Below are 17,487 nucleotides of genomic sequence, written 5' to 3'. Positions count from 1 at the left end.
TCAAACCGCCTATCTGACAAACAGTCTGCTGACGTGCTCTGTACAGCTGTTTGGAGTCCAGGCATAACTGCCATTACCAGGCCCACGCACAGATCCTGAGGTGAAGCTCGTTAACAAAACATCTTTTGTAATCTTAACAGAATCCCCTTCAAGGAGAGAGCAAATATTGGAAAGGGAAAAGGGTCTCGCAAGACCAGTTGCCAGACAGACATCAGAGTCCGGGTCGGTGCAGGAACTCACTTCCCAAGTAAACACCTCACCAGTCTCCTGTCGCCATGACAACAAGCCATCTCATTCTCCGGCAGAAGGGCACAGATCATTGACAAGGGCCTGGAAATCCTTCTTCCAATCCCACAAAGGAAAAATCCCTCCGGTTAAACTTTTCCTTTCGCTCAGAAGGTACCTGGTGGAACCTGCAGGGTCCAGGGCTTTTTCTCAGTCTAGCTGGCCCTTATCTAAGCACAAAATATCACTACTTGCCCTGTACCCCACCTCTTTATTTCCTTTACCTCTTAATTGTTCTGTCTGTTTACCTGTCTTACTTAGATTGTAAGCTCTTTGAGCAGGGACTGTCTTTTGTGTATGGTGTACAGCGCTGCGTATGCCTTGTAGCGCTATAGAAGTGATAAGTAACATGCATATTTTCAAAGCACTTAGCCTATGGAACTTTGGAAGGCTAAGTGCTTTGCAAATGAGCCCCATAGTAACATAGTAGATGACGGCAGAAAAAGACCTGCACGGTCCATCCAGTCTGCCCAACAAGACAAACTCATATGTGCTACTTTTTGTATATATCTTACCTTGATTTGTAACTGTCATTTTCAGGGCACAGACCGTACAAGTCTGCCCAGCACTATCCCCGCCTCCCAACCACCAGCCCCGCCTCCCACCACCGGCTCTGGCACAGACCGTATAAGTCTGCCCAGCACTATGCCCGCCTCCCAACCACCAGCCCCGCCTCCCACCACCGGCTCTGGCACAGACCGTATAAGTCTGCCCAGCACTATCCCCGCCTCCTACCACCGGCTCTGGCACAGACCGTATAAGTCTGCCCAGCACTATCCCTGTCTCCCACCACCGGCTCTGGCACAGACGGTATAAGTCTGCCCAGCACTATCTCCGCCTCCCAACCACCAGCCCCGCCTCCCAACCACCGGCTCTGGCACAGACCGTATAAGTCTGCCCAGCACTATCCCCGCCTCCTACCACCGGCTCTGGCACAGACCGTATAAGTCTGCCCAGCACTATCCCTGTCTCCCACCACCGGCTCTGGCACAGATGGTATAAGTCTGCCCAGCACTATCTCCGCCTCCCAACCACCAGCCCCGCCTCCCAACCACCGGCTCTGGCACAGACCGTATAAGTCTGCCCAGCACTATCCCCGCCTCCCAACCACCAGCCCCGCCTCCCACCACCGGCTCTGGCACAGACCGTATAAGTAGTAGTGCTGCGTGCGTCTGGTAGCGCTATAGAAATGTTAATAATAATAATAGTAGTAATCAATTCAGCATGCATATATTGAATTTTTTAAAATAAGTTAATGCCTATCTTTGATTTGTTGCTACAGTTAAGGTGCTTATTTTAGAAGTGCTCTTCAGGTTTTAGATGTGCATAAACTTGCATTTAGACATATATAGTGTATAAATATCAAAATCATAATTTTTCAAAGATAGGATATGCACGTGTAACACAGTAACATAGTAAGTGATGGCAGAAAAAGACCTGAACGGTCCATCCAGTCTGCCAACTGTCATACTCATTAGCAATTCATGATTAAATCAACAATGAATGTGATGTAAAATACTTGATCACGGTCTTCCTTTGGCGTTTCTGGGATATAGACCATAGAAGTCTGCCCAGCCCTGCCCTTACGTTCCAACTACTGGAGTTGCTGTTGAAGCCCACTCCAGCCTGCGCGAGGTGAGGGGAAGCACTGAGCAGGGCAGGCAATACGGCGGAGAACAGCGCTGGAGGAAGGATTCTGCTGGCAGGGCTTGGGAACCCCCTCCAGCCAAGGTATGTGGAGTTGCGGCGGGGGGCAGGGAGGTGGGGCAAAATATCCCCCCCCCCCAAACACTTTCGACTTCGCCCCCCCCCCCCCCAATCTTTCAAGTCTGGCTATGCGTATGGAGGAGCAACCCAAACGAGCGAGCAATGGGGAGGGGTGGCAACTGCGCCTGCGTCCTGAGTAGGGGGGGCCTGGGAGCAGAGGTGGTGGCAGTCCTGCCCCAGGTCTAGCTCTGTCTCTTGGCGGCCCTGGCTCTGTGACAGCCTTGGTGAAAATAAACATATGGGGGTCAATATTTAAAGTGATTTAACTGGCCAGAAAGAGATCCCGAATATCGCATTTCTTACCAGCTCTGGAAAACCAGAAATTCAATGCCACTGCCCAGACATGGCCCGGCATTGAATTTGTGGGTTTTATTTAAATTTCTCTTTATCGAACGAAGAATTTCTGGGTTTAACACTGACGGCAGTCAGCAAAACGCTGACTGACACTGGCTGAATATCTGGCACATAAACATTTGTGTACCTGTTTCATACCATAAATGTTCAGGTGCTCGACATGAGTGCAGGAGTGGCCTAGTGGTTAAAGCACTGGTCTTGCAATCCAGAGGTGGCCAGTTCAAATCCCGCTGCTGCTCCTTGTGATCTTGGGGAAGACACTTAACCCTCCATTGCCTCAGGTACAAACTTAGATTGTGAACCCTCCTGAGACAACAAATATCCAGTGTACCTGAATGTAACTCACCTTGAGCTACTTCTGAAAAGGTATGAGCAAAATCCAAATAAAAAAAAAATATGTGCCCTTTTGGACCCATTCATATTTTAGACGTTTATAATTCTAAAATGACTGAAGGAGAGGGAATCCGAAGCACAGCCAAGAGAGCAGAAAACAACAAAAAGTACAAGGCGCCCGCAAGAGTGGGGTCGTCAACTCAGTTTTGCAAGGAATGAAATAAAAAAAGTGACAAAAAGTGCAGATACCATTTTTCAAGCACGGTATCAGTACTTTTCGTCACATTTTTTATTTCACTCCTTGCACTTTCACAGGTACATACTGATCCTTTTTTGCTCATCCATTGCTTTTCATTTCCTATCAGATTTGGCAAGACTACACTTCTCTTTGATTGGCTGATACACTAGGAGATTGTACTAGGGGTGAGCAATTAACGCATTAATAGCATGTTAAAACGCCAGCTGATTTTTTTAAATGCAGACTCGCTCCCTTCCCCCCCACGTTTACCTCAACAGTAGGACTTGGGCTTTTCTTTTCTTCCTCGCTGCCTCAAAGTCCTTTTGTCTTCCTCTGCACGAGGCTCCGCACATACTTGAGCCACTCTATGCAAGAAATTGGGGAAGTCTTGCGGTTTCAAGGGCACTTTACCGCAGTTTAGCAAAAGGGCCCCAGTGAAAATTTTTGTGTTCCTAGCAGGTAAGAATACTGTTCCCTCTAAGCTGAGCAAGAGTCCTCCACTTACACTCCTGTCAACTGATGGTGCTGTTTCACTATCACATTTTCAATAGTGAGGGGCAGGGGCGTATCTGGACTCCGGCGGTAGGGGGGGCCAGAGCCAGAGGGAGGGGGCACATTTTAGCCCCCCCCCCCCCGCCCCCGACCCCCCCCCCCCCGCCATTGTCAGAGCCCCCACCGCCACCATGACTCTCTCCACCCCCCTGCCGCCAACCCTCCCCCGCTGCCGTTGCTTACCTTTGCTGGCGGGGGGCCCCAACCCCCGCCAGCCGAGGTCCGCTTCCACCTGCCGCTGCCTTAAAAACTACTTCTTCAGCCGGCGGGGGACCCCAAACCCCCGCCAGCCGCCCCGAGGTGTTTAAAGTTCATCTTCGGCCTCCGTGGCCGTGCTGCTGTTGATAGGAGCTGCTGAATACACTTCGGAGTCTGACGTTGCAGCACGTACAACGTACAACGACGTCAGACTCCGAACTGGATTCAACAGCTCCTATCAACAGCAGCAGGGCCATGGAGGCCGAAGATGAACTTTAAACACCTCGGGGCGGCTGGCGGGGGTTTGGGGTCCCCCGCCGGCTGAAGAAGTAGTTTTTAAGGCAGCGGCAGGTGGGAAGCGGACCTCGGCTGGCGGGGGTTGGGTCCCCCGCCAGCAAAAGTAAGCAACGGCAGCGGGGAGGGTTAGCGGCGGGAGGGGGGTCCAGGGCAAAATCTGCGGGGGCCCAGGCCCATGAGGCCCCACGCAGATACGCCCCTTGTGAGGGGTAGACAAGCTCTGCAGGATTCCAGAGAACCTGCCTGTCCCTAGTGATTGAAACAATACTGATGTACCATCCCCTATAGCAGCAATAGAGTTGGAGGCCTCCCACTCAGCTTAGAGGGAACAGTGGGTACAGTGGCGTTCCTTGGTTGGCTGCCGCCCGGAACGGATCGCCGCTGCACCCCCTCCAGGTGCAGCGTCGTCTGTCCGTCCTCCGGATGCAGCGTCCCCCCCTCCCGGTGCATCAGCATCCTCCCCCCCCCCCCCCCGGCGCATCACCGTCCCCTCCTCTGGTGCATTCTTCTTACCTGCTGGGGTGCTGGGAGCAGCTGTGCGGCTGTCGGCTGCGCTGGTTCCCTGCTCCCTCTGCTGTTACTTCCTGTTCCGGGCAGAGGGAGCAGGGAACCAGTGGAGCCGACAGCCACGCGGCTGCTCCCAGCACCCCTCCTGCCACATGCACCCAGGGTGGACCGCCCCGCCCTCGGTACGCCACTGAGTGGGTAAGAACAGAAGACGCAATAAAAGAAAGTCCTCATTCCTCAAGTGTGGCAGCCACAATCTCATTAACTGTCCCTTGACTTGTTCACCAATGCTTGGCTAAGGAAGACCACTTTCCCTGGTAATAAGCTACACTGATCAACTTCAGTACTAGGTTGTTTTTTGTTTTGTCAAAAAACATGTATCACTATCTCCTGATATAAACCCTATACACACCAACAAAATGGCAGCACAGAGGTGAAATCAAACTTGAATGCAAGGGGAGAGTGAATGCCGTAAATCCTTAGCCACTCAGCTTCCCCAGCTTATGGGCCTTAATCTTGATGGCAGGATGTCCAAGAGTCCTTGTGTTACAGAACAGATCACGTTTTCCAGCATGCTGATTCTGTGAATCTGTGGGTGGAATGATCCACAAGCCCAAGATATTCTGTGGGTTGTGCATATGTTGTTTTTGAATATAGCTAACTTATTTAGGGAAATATGAAAATATGTCACACACCCCTAGGGTCAGACCTGTTCAGCATTTTCCTTTTTCTTCCCTAGAAACAGAAAGATTAGCATTTGTGATGCACTGCAGGAGAGAAATGATTCTGTGCATGGGGGGGGGGGAGGGGGGGGAGTTTTTTGGCCCACCACTTTTCCTCCTGCTTCTCTAAATTTCCAACAAAGCTGGAACTATTTTCTACTCAGGGCCGCCAAGAGGGGGAGCAGGGTTGACAAAATTCCCCGGTCCCAGGCCTCCATGGGGGGCCTGGCGCCGGGGTCTCTCTCCTTCTCCTGCTCCCAGGCCGCCAGCGTTGCAGTCCCCCGGTCTCACCTGCCTGCCCTCAGCCCCGTTGACAGCCTCCCTCCATCCACCACCGTGACCGGACCCCCTGCATTCAAATCGGCAGCGCATCACCTCCGTGTCAAGCAGCAGATCGCCTCCCTTCGGGCCCTCCCTCACTGTGCCCTGCCCTCGCAGAAACAGGAAAGTTACATCAGACGAGGGCGGGACACAGTGAGGGAAGGCCCGAAGGGAGGCGATCTGCCACTTTCACACGGAGGTGAGGCGCTGCCGATTTGAATGCAGGGGGCCCGGTCACGGTGGTGGATGGAGGGGGGCTGTCGACGGGGCCGGGGGTCTGGTGGCCTGAGAGCAGGAGGAGGCGACAGTGGTATCAATTAGGGGGGCCCTGGGGGCGGCCTTGCCCCAGGCCCGGCTCAGTCTCTCGGCAGCCCTGTTTCTACTGTGCTACCATACTAAGGGGTTCTTTTACAAAGGTGCGCTAATGAATTTAGCACATGCTAACGATCAGCCTGCGCTAAATGCTAAGCAGTCTGTAGGTATAAAATGGGCTTCTTGGCATTTAGCGAACGTTGATCGTTAGTGTATGTTAAATCCCATTAGTGCCCCTTAGTAAAAGGACCCCTAAGAGACTTTATTTCTTTGCTTTTTTCAAAGATTTGTTTTGTCAAAAGGAATCAATCAAGGTAGGTAATGATGTCATATTCTTAATCAAATCACATTCATAATAAAAACATACACACATAAAAGCATACAATACAAAATAACAGATCTTATCAACATCACTGTAAAACTCCTTAAAGACATGACCAACCAAACACTTCCCAGCCTAATTACAAGTTACTTTGAACTGAAGTGCTTTAAGCTGCTTGTGAGGCAGTGAGGGACACAGTGTAGATGTCCCTAGAGATATTCCCTTTGGGGAGTTGCAGTTCAGCCACCTTTATAGCAGGTGGCGTTAAGCCTGCTGTGACAGAGGCTGAACTGCAGAGCTACTATGGCAGGATTACTGCATTATGGGAAAGTGAGGCTGCCAGGCCAGGAAGGAGTGGCTTCACAGTATACAGGAAGTTAAAAGCTCTGAGTGATAGCAGAACAGATGGGCCCGACACAGAGGTCTCAGGAGCAGAGCGAGGTCCCACACAGAGACCCTGGAGAGAAAGACCTAGGAGCAAGAGGCCGATATAGAGAATCCCAGGCAAAGGAAACCTGTAGAACAAGCAGGGGACCCCGATACAGAGGCTCCAGCTACAGAGAGGCCCAGGAGAGGAGAAACTGGACCTCCAGTGTGTGACTTGGACGAGTGGATTTAATGGCTGTGAACTGGTTGAGGAATGGTAAGCCACGACTGTATTTAGTTGCTGTGAACTATGCAAGAGTATTGGAAGCATTGGTACTGAACTCCAGGGTTGCCAGGTGGAAAAAGTTTTTCCCACCCAAACGAGCCCAAATCCAGCCCAAAACCTGCCCAAAGTCAAACCCCGCCCCTGACACCCCCACCCCCACGTCATCACCCCCGCCCCCGCCGTCATCAACCCTGCCCCGGCCCCACCCATAATGTCACTAACCCCGCCTAAAACATCACTAACCCCGCCCCCCGCGGCCGAAAAAAACGCTTTAAAAAACCGCCCAAAAGACCCAAAGAAGCCCAAAAAACCGCAACCCGGCGCGGGCAAAAATTTCCCGTGGCGGGTCGCGGAAAACCGCCCACCTGGCAACACTGCTGAACTCTGCACGACTACTGTAAGCATTGATACTTACCAAGAGAAACTGCTTTATGGTAAAAGCTCAGTCCTGTGAAGTAACAGGTTGGAGACAAAATAACATAAACGCTTTATTTTGAGTTGTACCTCCTCTGTCTGGCTGTATTACTTTACCGGCCACGCCCCCAACTCTAGCTCAGGCGTCTTACACTGCTTCCTGTATCTTAACAGATCATCTTCTAGGCTAAGCACTTCAGGAAGGGCATTCCAAAACAAAGACCCCAATACAGAAAAGGCAGATATTTGGATGATCAATATGAATATCAATATGATTCTTATAAACCGCTAATTCCCCATCATGGGTTCAATGCAGTGTACAAATAGTACAAAGCATTATACACAGTATATAAAAATGCAACAGAATACAATCTTAAAACAAAAGCAAATAATCATCACGTACAACAATGTACAAATAATGAAGTATAAAGCAAAATAACTAAAAATAAAACTAACATAATTATTACCTGTCAAACAAAAACGTTTTAACCTTTTTACGGAATTTGAAATAATTTTTTTTTTCTCCTGATGTAACAGGGAAAAGAATTTGAGAGTGAAAATGCCTAATGCTGAAAATATAGTCTTGGCCTTACTATAGAGACATACGAGTGGAGGAGTGGCCTAGTGGTTAGGGTGGTGGACTTTGGTCCTGGGGAACTAAGGAACTGAGTTCGATTCCCACTTCAGGCACAGGCAGCTCCTTGTGACTCTGGGCAAGTCACTTAACCCTCCATTGCCTCATGTAAGCCGCATTGAGCCTGCCATGAGTGGGAAAGCGCGGGGTACAAATGTAAAAAAAAAAAAATAGATACTATTGGAGATTCTACATGGAATGTTGCTACAATTGGAGATTCTACATGGAATGTTGCTATTCCACTAGCAACATTCCATGTAGAAGGCTGCGCAGGCTTCTGTTTCTGTGAGTCTGACATCCTGCACGTACGTGCAGGACGTCAGACTCACAGAAGCCTGCGCGGCCACACTGGTGATCTGCAAGGGCCGACTTCTACATGGAATGTTGCTAGTGGAATAGCAACATTCCATGTAGAATCTCAAATAGTAGCAACTGGAGGAGTGGCCTAGTGGTTAGGGTGGTGGACTCTGGTCCTGAGGAACTGAGATCGATTCCCACTTCAGGCACAGGCAGCTCCTTGTGACTCTGGGCAAGTCACTTAACCCTCCATTGCCCCAGGTACAAATAAGTACCTGTATATAATATGTATAGCCGCATTGAACCTGCTATGAGTAGGAAAGCGCGAGGTACAAATGTAACAAAAATTAAAAAAAATAAAAGGAGGACAAAGAATAAGCTTATCATGTAATCGAGAGGAAAATCTGCCTACTGGAAAAGGGACAAGATTTATAAGAAGTTCAGACATTGAACCATATAGGATCTGATATTAAAAAACAAAACAAGCCATTCTGAACAAAATTCATTTACTTACTGACAACCGGTGCAATTTGATAATATGAGCAGATATACTTGTAAACTTATTGAGCCTAAAAATCAGTCAAGCTGCTGTATTTTGAATAAGCTGCAACTTCTTAAATGTTTGGCTGATAGGCCCAGGTACAGAACATTTAGTCCAAATGTGGGAGAGCTAAGATTTGGATTATAAGGGCAAAGAATGATCTTATAAGCTTCAACTGCCTTACTCTAAAAGAACTTTCTGCCACAAATGAGTGATCTGAGGGACATATGTCAAAGAGGAGTCGAGGATTACTGCCGATACTCTCGACTCAATAGGTAAAACTTGATCAATAGATAAAGCAATAGATGATGGTACCACCTCTCCAGGGTTTTTTTTTACCAAGGTATTTTTGTATTATTTGTGTTCAGTTTTAATTTATTAAGAGCCCAATTCTGAATTCTATCAGTGCCCGAAACAACACAGTTGGCAAGATCTGAAGTATTAATAGGGTCAGGTATTAGCAACAAAATATCATCAGCATATGTAAAAAAAAAACAGTTCCCCCAGCTCCAAGTTCATTTTTCCAAGTGAGGCCATAAAAAAATTGAACAATACTGGAGACAGTGCGGACCCTCGAGGGACCCCCACGGCCAGAAAACCAAGCTTTAGAAAATAGCTTGTTTCGATACACGAGATAGCTACGATTAGCAAGGAACTCCTGAAACCACTTAAGCACATTACCTGAGATATTAATATCAGTCAATCGCTCAAGCAAAAGTGAATGGTAGCCCACCACCACCGCAACCGGCTGAGGTCGATGATGGAGGAGTAGCCCCAAACCGTGGTGACGGGAGAGGAGAGCTACTACTGGGTCCCCACTTCGACGTTACAGCTGAGGCCTGTATAATAGCAACGGCTGAGAGTCAGATGGCACAGAGACCAGGAAAATCTCTAGTCTCCTCGCCGGCGGTGACTCTTGAGGCGATATGGGAGACTCTACAGACGGTGGTGGAATCAACTAGCAAGATTGAACCGTTAGTGGGTAATGTAAAGGAATTAACTACTGCATTTTCTTCTATGAAAGAAGAGGTAACTGAAAAGATCAAAAATCTGTCAATTGAAACTTCTAAATTGAAGGAAACCTCAGTTAAATTAATACAAGACAATATGCTGATACATAAAAAGTTGGAACATTTTGAGAATTATAACAGGAGGCTAAATTTACGATTTCTGAATTTTCCACGGACTTCTATATACCCTCCATTAGAAATTTTTAAAAGGTATTTGGTGGAAAATTTAAAATTTACCTTAGAAAATGTGCCTCCAGTGAACAAAATTTATTATCTCCCTACAAAGAAAGCAATACAAGTGTTGGAACAACCGGATTTAAATGTATCAGAACTACTGGAAACATCGCTGACTGATATAACTGAGCGGCAAACTTTGCTGGTCTCATTCATATTTCCGCAAGATTTAGATCTGTTAGGAAGATGGCTTTGAAGAACTTGCAAACCCCATTTTATGGGGGGAAAATCTGGGTATTCCCAGATGTTACTAAACAAACTCAAATTAGAAGGAAAGACTTCTTAGCACTTCGCGCTGAAACTTTGTCTTTAGCAGCCTCATTCCACTTGAACTATCCTTGCAAATGCAATATAAAATATTTAGGGGTAAAATATGTTTTCTTTGAACCTGAACATTTAAAACAATTTATTTTTCAGAAAAAATTATTATAATGCCTCTTGAATCTAAACCGTTATGTTTCGCCTTAAGACTAGGATGTTGGGAGTGTAATTATATTTTGGGGGGTTTGTAATAATCTGCTATTGCTTTATTTCAATCTTGAGATATGTTCAAGTAAATTTCTTTCTCCTAAGTTAACGGCTCTTAGCCCCTGGAATTTGGTGGTCTAATACAAGTTTTGTAATATTTTCCTGATTTATTTTGTTTAATTATGTGGTAATTTCTTAACTGTATTACCTACTCAAGTAGTAAATGCTTGTAAAAATGTGAAAATGATAAATAAAAAAAAAAAAGTGAATGGTTAACAGCATCAAATGCTGCAGAGATATCAAACTGCAACAGAAGTATTTGTTTGCCAACACATAACTGCTCCTTTACATGTGAAGTAAGAACAAGCAAAAGACTTCCAGTACTGTGACCAGTTCTAAACCCAATTTGGGTACGATGCAAACAAGAAAACTGTTGTCACACTAAAGATTCAATCAATTTAGTGAACGGGGGGACTCTAGCAATAGGGCAATAACTAGAGGGGACTGCTAGGTCCAACCCTTTAGGTACTGGGGTTAGAATAATTTTCCCCATATCAATGGGCAATGAACCCAAGAACAACAACTCATTAATACTTGATACAAGCCATTGAAGAACTACCTGAGGCACTGAAGAAAATAGCGAAACAGGGCAATTGTCTAGCATACATTGGGATGGTAGGATGGATAACCTTGTTGCACTTGTAGGCAAAATGAGAATCATCCTCTTCCCAGAAGGGTGCAAGACATGTGCAGAGTTATGTAATACCGACACGTCCTTCACATAATTGAGAGGCCCTTTTACTAAAGCTTAACGCGTACTAATGGACATTTGCATGTGTTATTGTTATTATTTATCTCATTTGTACCCCACAGTTTCCCAACACATCCTATTTTATACCCTTGGGCCACATGGCACTTAGCGCACGCTAATGGATGTTAGCATGTACTAAGCTTTATTAAAAGGGCCCCTAATCTCCTTGCTATGTTCAACTGCTTTGGGATTTTCCCCATTCAGCCTTGACAATGTAGCAGCCATCCATGAGCAAGGTGCAGAAACCATGACGCCTTCCGGAAACCAGCAGACCTACTAGGTGACATCATTCTGTGATAGATTGCGAATGCTACTTCCACAGCATCCACTGCCTGGGTCAGCTTGGGAAGCAGAAGTGATTTGGATTATTCTTCTCAATGTGCGTCACTTTGCAGTTGTCCACATTAAATTTCATCTGCCATTTGGATGCCCAGTCTTCCAGCCTCGTAAGGTCCTCCTATAAATTCTCACAGTTCACATGCGATTTAATAACTTTGAATAGTTTTGTGTCATCTGCAAATGTAATCACTTCACTTGCAGATCCCATTTCCAGATCATTTATAAATATACTAGTAAAAAAGGCCCGTTTCCGAACCCAATGAAACGGGCGCTAGCATGTGGTTTTTTTTGTGTGTGTGTGTATGTGTCACAGAGTTATTTTGTGTGTGTGTGTGTGTGTGTGTGTGTGTGTGAGGGTGCGGTGTGTGTGCAGGTTGTTGATGATGGAGGTGGTGCGTCGGTGTGCGGTTGTTTCGTTAGTTTGGCACCCAGTCTCCAGCGATTCCTAGGCAGGGAAGGAGTACTCCTCCCCCTTCCTTGGTCGCTGTTTGCTGCTGGCTGGGTCGTGGGTATTCCTTCCAGCTGGGCCGCAGCTTGTCCTGTTCGCCCACGTCCCAGATGGTGACGGGCACGTTATTTTCTGGCTCCTCTGACTCCATGTCAAGCGATCCCAAATATAGTCTGTGCTATAGGCCCTCTGGCACTCTTCAGTACTGGCATTAGGCATTTAAAAATTTCTCCCCCCCCCTCCCCCGGTCTATTTTTGCACATACCCACAGCAGGAATATTCTTCTCTCGTTCCAACGGTGGTTCTGTGCTCTCCGTGCTGCACAGATAATGAGCCATTCTGCTGGGGAATGCTCCTCCCTTATTGTCACGTAGTTTCCTCTGATTGGTCCGTCTTACGTTGCCTAGTGTTGCCTGAGAACGGTGTTGTGATGGTCCTTTGTGTTTCAGAATGTTGAGGGTGTTTTTTCTGATTGGTCCGTCATGCGAGGGCGGGGCAGAGAGTCATGGTCAGTGTTGTGGCTTCACCACCATGAATCCATGAACCCTTCAGTGAGTGACTGAGTGACTTCAGAACGTTGTCTTCAGAAGTTGAGGGTGAGTTTTATTATAGTAGATTTAAAAAGCACCAGTCCCCGTACAGATCCCTGGGGCACTCCACTATTCACCTTCCTCTACTGAGAGAATTGGCCACTTAACCATACCCTCTCTTTTCTATCTTTTAACCCACAACAGAATATTGCCTCCTATCCCATGGCTTTTAATTTGCTCAGTTGTCTCTCATGATAGACTCTGTCAACAGCTTTCTGAAAATCTAGATACACTACATCAACCGTTTCACCTTTATCCTTGCATGTTTATTCATGCTTTCAAAGAAATATAGCAAATTGGTGAGGCAAGACTTGCCTTGGCTGAATCCATGTTGACTCTGTCCCATTAAACCATGTTTGTGTTCAGTAATTTTGTTCTTCTTATTGGTGTCTATCATTTTGTGACATTAGGCTTGCTGGCCTGTAGTTTCCTGGATCACCCCTACTCAAGGTAGGATCTAAATTGTGAATTCTATAATAGAAATTGCAAAGACATCAGTCATTTCCACAATAAATAAATCCATAATCCCTTATTTGTTTTGTTTTGTCTTTCTTGAATAGATTGTAAAGTATGTCGAGTAGGGATTGTCTTTTACATGTTTTGTGTACAGCGTTGCATACATCTAGCAGCAAAGTAGAAATCATAAATAATAGTAGTAGTAATCTTCTATATACTTATGTTGAAAGAATCGTCTTTGTGCAGACAAATTCAGTGCCCAAGAGAGGCAATAATGCTAGATGCAAGGAATATTGTAAGGCCTCCACTACATTCCAGTTTGAGTCATTTCAGGTTTCAGTTTGAGCTTAAGAGGACATGGCTTAGTTTCCTACCTGAAAAGGAACAACTGAGGGTTCCTGTCGCCATGGCAACATTAAAGCAAGGTAAGATCTGCGGTGGCAAAACTAAAGAACCAGAGGATTCATTTACAAAAACTGGTCTTGTTTTGGGAAACCAATTCTCCACTTGTAGGGTAAAAGACAGAGAATCAAACGAAATGTCCTTCCAACTCTAGGTCGCTCCTCTTCGTCATTCATAGCCGTCAAGTAACCCAACTTTTGGAGCAAGACTTTAGACCAGTCTAGGCTTTTCCAACACCTTTTCAAATGGACAAAGAAGGGATACAAGCTCACAAGCCAGGACTGACCAAAAGCCTCCCTTCAGAAACTGAATCACTTGTCAGCTCTGATCATTCCCTATCTATCAACAGAGAGCTCTTGGCAGGAAATAACCCCCAAAAAATATCAGATGAAGAAAAAAAGAAGTGCACTGGCACATAACTTCTTTTTTTTCAATTCCTATATACTGTACAACCTATTTGTGCTGTCTTTTGACTGATCACTTGGGTATCTTGGATGCAACATACTTACGTCCTTCTGGTATAGGCATTGGCACAAGTACCTACATTGAACCTGACAACATCGTTGCCCACTATCAACAAAGATTCTCTTCAACAGCTATTAGATAAACTCAAGTTTAAGAGCTTACATAGTAACATAGTAACATAGTAGATGACAGCAGATAAAGACCTGAACGGTCCATCCAGTCTGCCCCACAAGTTAACTCATTAAATATGATATGTGATACCTGGTCTTGATTTATCCTTGCCATTTTCATGGCATAGACCGTAGAAGTCTGCCCAGCACGGTCCTTGTTCTAAAATTTTTGAAGTTAGCATTGAAGTCCCTGAACAGCTCCACTCCATCCCATCCAAATCTATTCAGCCACGATCAGAGCACAGACCTCAGAAGTCTGCCCAGTTCTGGCCTTGTTCTCCAATTTCTGAAGCTGAATCTGTTTAACATGTCTCTTATTAATGTGGCAGAGATTAGATATTCCTCAAGTTTTTTCTCTTTCAAATTAACTGATTTGCTGAATTCCAGTATATCAGACCTCTTTTTATCTGCTCCTTTGTGCTACTGAATTCCAATTTCAAAAGCCACAAGTACCTTATTAAAATCTGGCTATCAAACTAAAATGCTGTCAAAAAACAAGAAGCAAGGTTGGCTTAGTAGCCCGGCCCCAGTGTCATAGTGCAAGAGGCTCAGATTCAAGTTTCCTTCTGTCAGGACTGGAGCATCTTAAGGTTTGGCTCCAGGAAAGAAGGAAAGCAAACTGCCATTATATTACAGGAATACTGAAGGGTTCACTCTCAGAGGGAGCCTCTTCTCCAGTCCTTCACCAGTGAACTCAATCTGAAGAAGTCAAACGAGGAGGGACTTAAAAGAGGATAAAAATGGGGACCAAAATAAAAGTATTTAAGAAAAAAAAAGGAAACCCACCAACACAAGTTTCCATTTGCAATTCACATCCAAAAATACCGTCCTTTGTATCTTGAACAGAATAAATAAACTCAGGAATAATCTAAGGAAATATTTCTTTACATGAAGGGTGGTGAATGCATGGAGGAGCCTTCTCCAGTGGAGGAAGTGGAGACAAGGACTCTATTTGAATTTAAGAATGCAAAGGACAAGCACAGAGGATCTCTATGGAAGAGGAAACACGTGTAGAGCTTGGTAGTTGGTGTGGATGGGCAGACTGGACAGACCATATGGTTTTTATCTACTGTCATTTCTATGTTTCTGTGAACATGGTGGGGAAGCTCATGCCATGTGGAGAACCTGGATTTGATTCCCAGGCCACACATCTGCTCCCAGGAATACTGTGACGGCAGTGCTGATACAGGAGAGGACACAGAAGAGAAGCAATCGTTGTGCCAAGGTGACAGTTCATGGCTAGAATTAGAGACCAGTTCTACAGGGTTCTGGAAGGGGCCTGAGCTGAGGACTTATGCTGCTATGATTCAGGAGATACAAGAAGGAGGGGGGGATGAAACGGCAGGTACTTTTGAATGAGGACTCATGGTACCATAACCCAAAGGAGGTTGGTTTGACTGACCCGGGAGCCCAAAGAATCTGAAGGACTCTGTCGCAAGAAAATGAAAGTGAGTTAATTAATATTATATACAAAATCTGGGTTTCAGCTAAGCCAAAAGTCAGGAAAAGCTTATCTCATGGCTTAGTCTTTATTTCAAAACTGAGTAAGAGGAAGAGTTAGTTTTATTAGTTTGCTTTTGGCAAAACAAGATAAACTGACACAGAAAGATCTTGTCAATTCTTTCTCTCTTGATTCAATTCTGTCTCCATGGCCATTAAAAATGATATTTACAGCTTGAGGATCATCATCAGACTGTGAAATCCTTTGCTAGAGGAGGCCACACAAGCCAGCCAGCGTGCGCTGCATGAATCAGGGGCTAAAACACTCTGGCAAATGAGTCAGCTAGGCAAGAAGGGGAAGGAGAAAAACTCAAACACATGAACTAATTATCAAAACACTCTTTGCACAGCTAGCCTTTCTGCCAAAGTTCACTGCATCCAACTGAACTGCAAAACCCATTTCCTTTGCTTTTCCAACAACATCTGCGCTTGAAAAGTTTTCCATCTCGCACAAACTGCAGAATGCTTAACTCCAAATCCTCAGCTTCTGAGGGTGTTTCAGGAAAGTCGTGATTCGGACTGGCACCGATCCAGATGAAGCCTCAAAACCTACAGCTTTAAACATTCTTTTTTTTTTTTCATGTGTCCATGACTTCCGACACTCTCTTGCTTCACTGACAAAATGTTTTTCCAGCCTTTGGGAGGGACAGAAGAGGATATGAAAGAGTGAGCATACCTTGGAAAAAAAAAAAAGAGAGAGAACCTGCCCCCATTCAATTCTAACCTACATGCTGGGACTAACAGATGAAATGCCAGTAAAGAGAAGTTTATTTTTCCCTGTCTTAAGGAGCTTTTCCACCTGCAGAAATGGAGGTATCATCTTTCCTCCTCGCTTCTGTTTCTTACATTCTCTCAAGTAGAGGAGTGTGGTAGCCGTGTTAGTCCACTCTTATGGTTATCAATAGAAATCAAACAAAATAAAACATGGAAAAGAAAATAAGATGATACCTTTTTTATTGGACATAATTTAATACATTTCTTGATTAGCTTTCGAAGGTTGCCCTTCTTCGTCAGGTCGGGAATAAGCAAATGTGCTAGCTGACAGTGTATATAAGTGAAAACATTCAAGCATTACTATGACAGTCTGACAGGGTGGGAGGATGGGGGTGGGTCGGAGGTATGCATGGGGACATCAAAGCATATCATTGATATTCTAACAGGATGGGTGTGGATAGGTGAGGGGTGGGGTGATCAACAGAGACATACAGCTTTATGGTATAATGGGCTAGGAAACCCAGATCCTTGTTAAGTCCTTTCTGTTGGGTGTTCAAATATTCAATCATTCTGACTTCAAAGATCTTACATTCTTGTATGGTTTTAAAGTTACCTTTCAGGATTCTCACTGTGAAGTCACTGGTACAGTGTCCTGGTCCCGTAAAATGCTGACCAATAGGCGTGGGAGCCCTACTGGCACCAGTATTGTTCATGTGATGTCTATGTAAATTGAATCTTGTCTTAAGCATCTGGCCTGTTTCTCCAATATAGCATCCTTCGTTACATTTTTTACACTGAAGATATATACCACAGTATTTTAACACCCAACAGAAAGGACTTAACAAGGATCTGGGGTTCCTAGCCCATTATAAACCATAAAGCTGTATGTCTCTGTTGATCACCCCACCCCTCACCTATCCACACCCATCCTGTTAGAATATCAATGATATGCTTTGATGTCCCCATGCATACCTCCTACCCACCCCCATCCTCCCACCCTGTCAGACTGTCATAGTAATGCTTGAATGTTTTCACTTATATACACTGTCAGCTAGCACATTTGCTTATTTCCGATCTGACGAAGAAGGGCAACCTTCGAAAGCTAATCAAGAAATGTATTAAGTTATGTCCAAT

At 45.5% G+C, this 17,487-nt stretch overlaps 1 protein-coding gene across 1 annotated transcript in view; it reads right to left on the bottom strand.

Annotated features, from left to right (window-relative positions):
- PRKAR1B (protein kinase cAMP-dependent type I regulatory subunit beta) overlaps nt 1–17,487 on the bottom strand; it is a 228,040-nt gene that overhangs the window by 194,160 nt on the left and 16,393 nt on the right. The gene's annotated exons all lie outside the window — the stretch shown is intronic.

This window comes from Microcaecilia unicolor, chromosome 8, assembly GCF_901765095.1.
Source record: "Microcaecilia unicolor chromosome 8, aMicUni1.1, whole genome shotgun sequence".
Classification (NCBI taxonomy): domain Eukaryota; kingdom Metazoa; phylum Chordata; class Amphibia; order Gymnophiona; family Siphonopidae; genus Microcaecilia; species Microcaecilia unicolor.
This window is presented reverse-complemented; position numbering and strand designations above follow the sequence as displayed.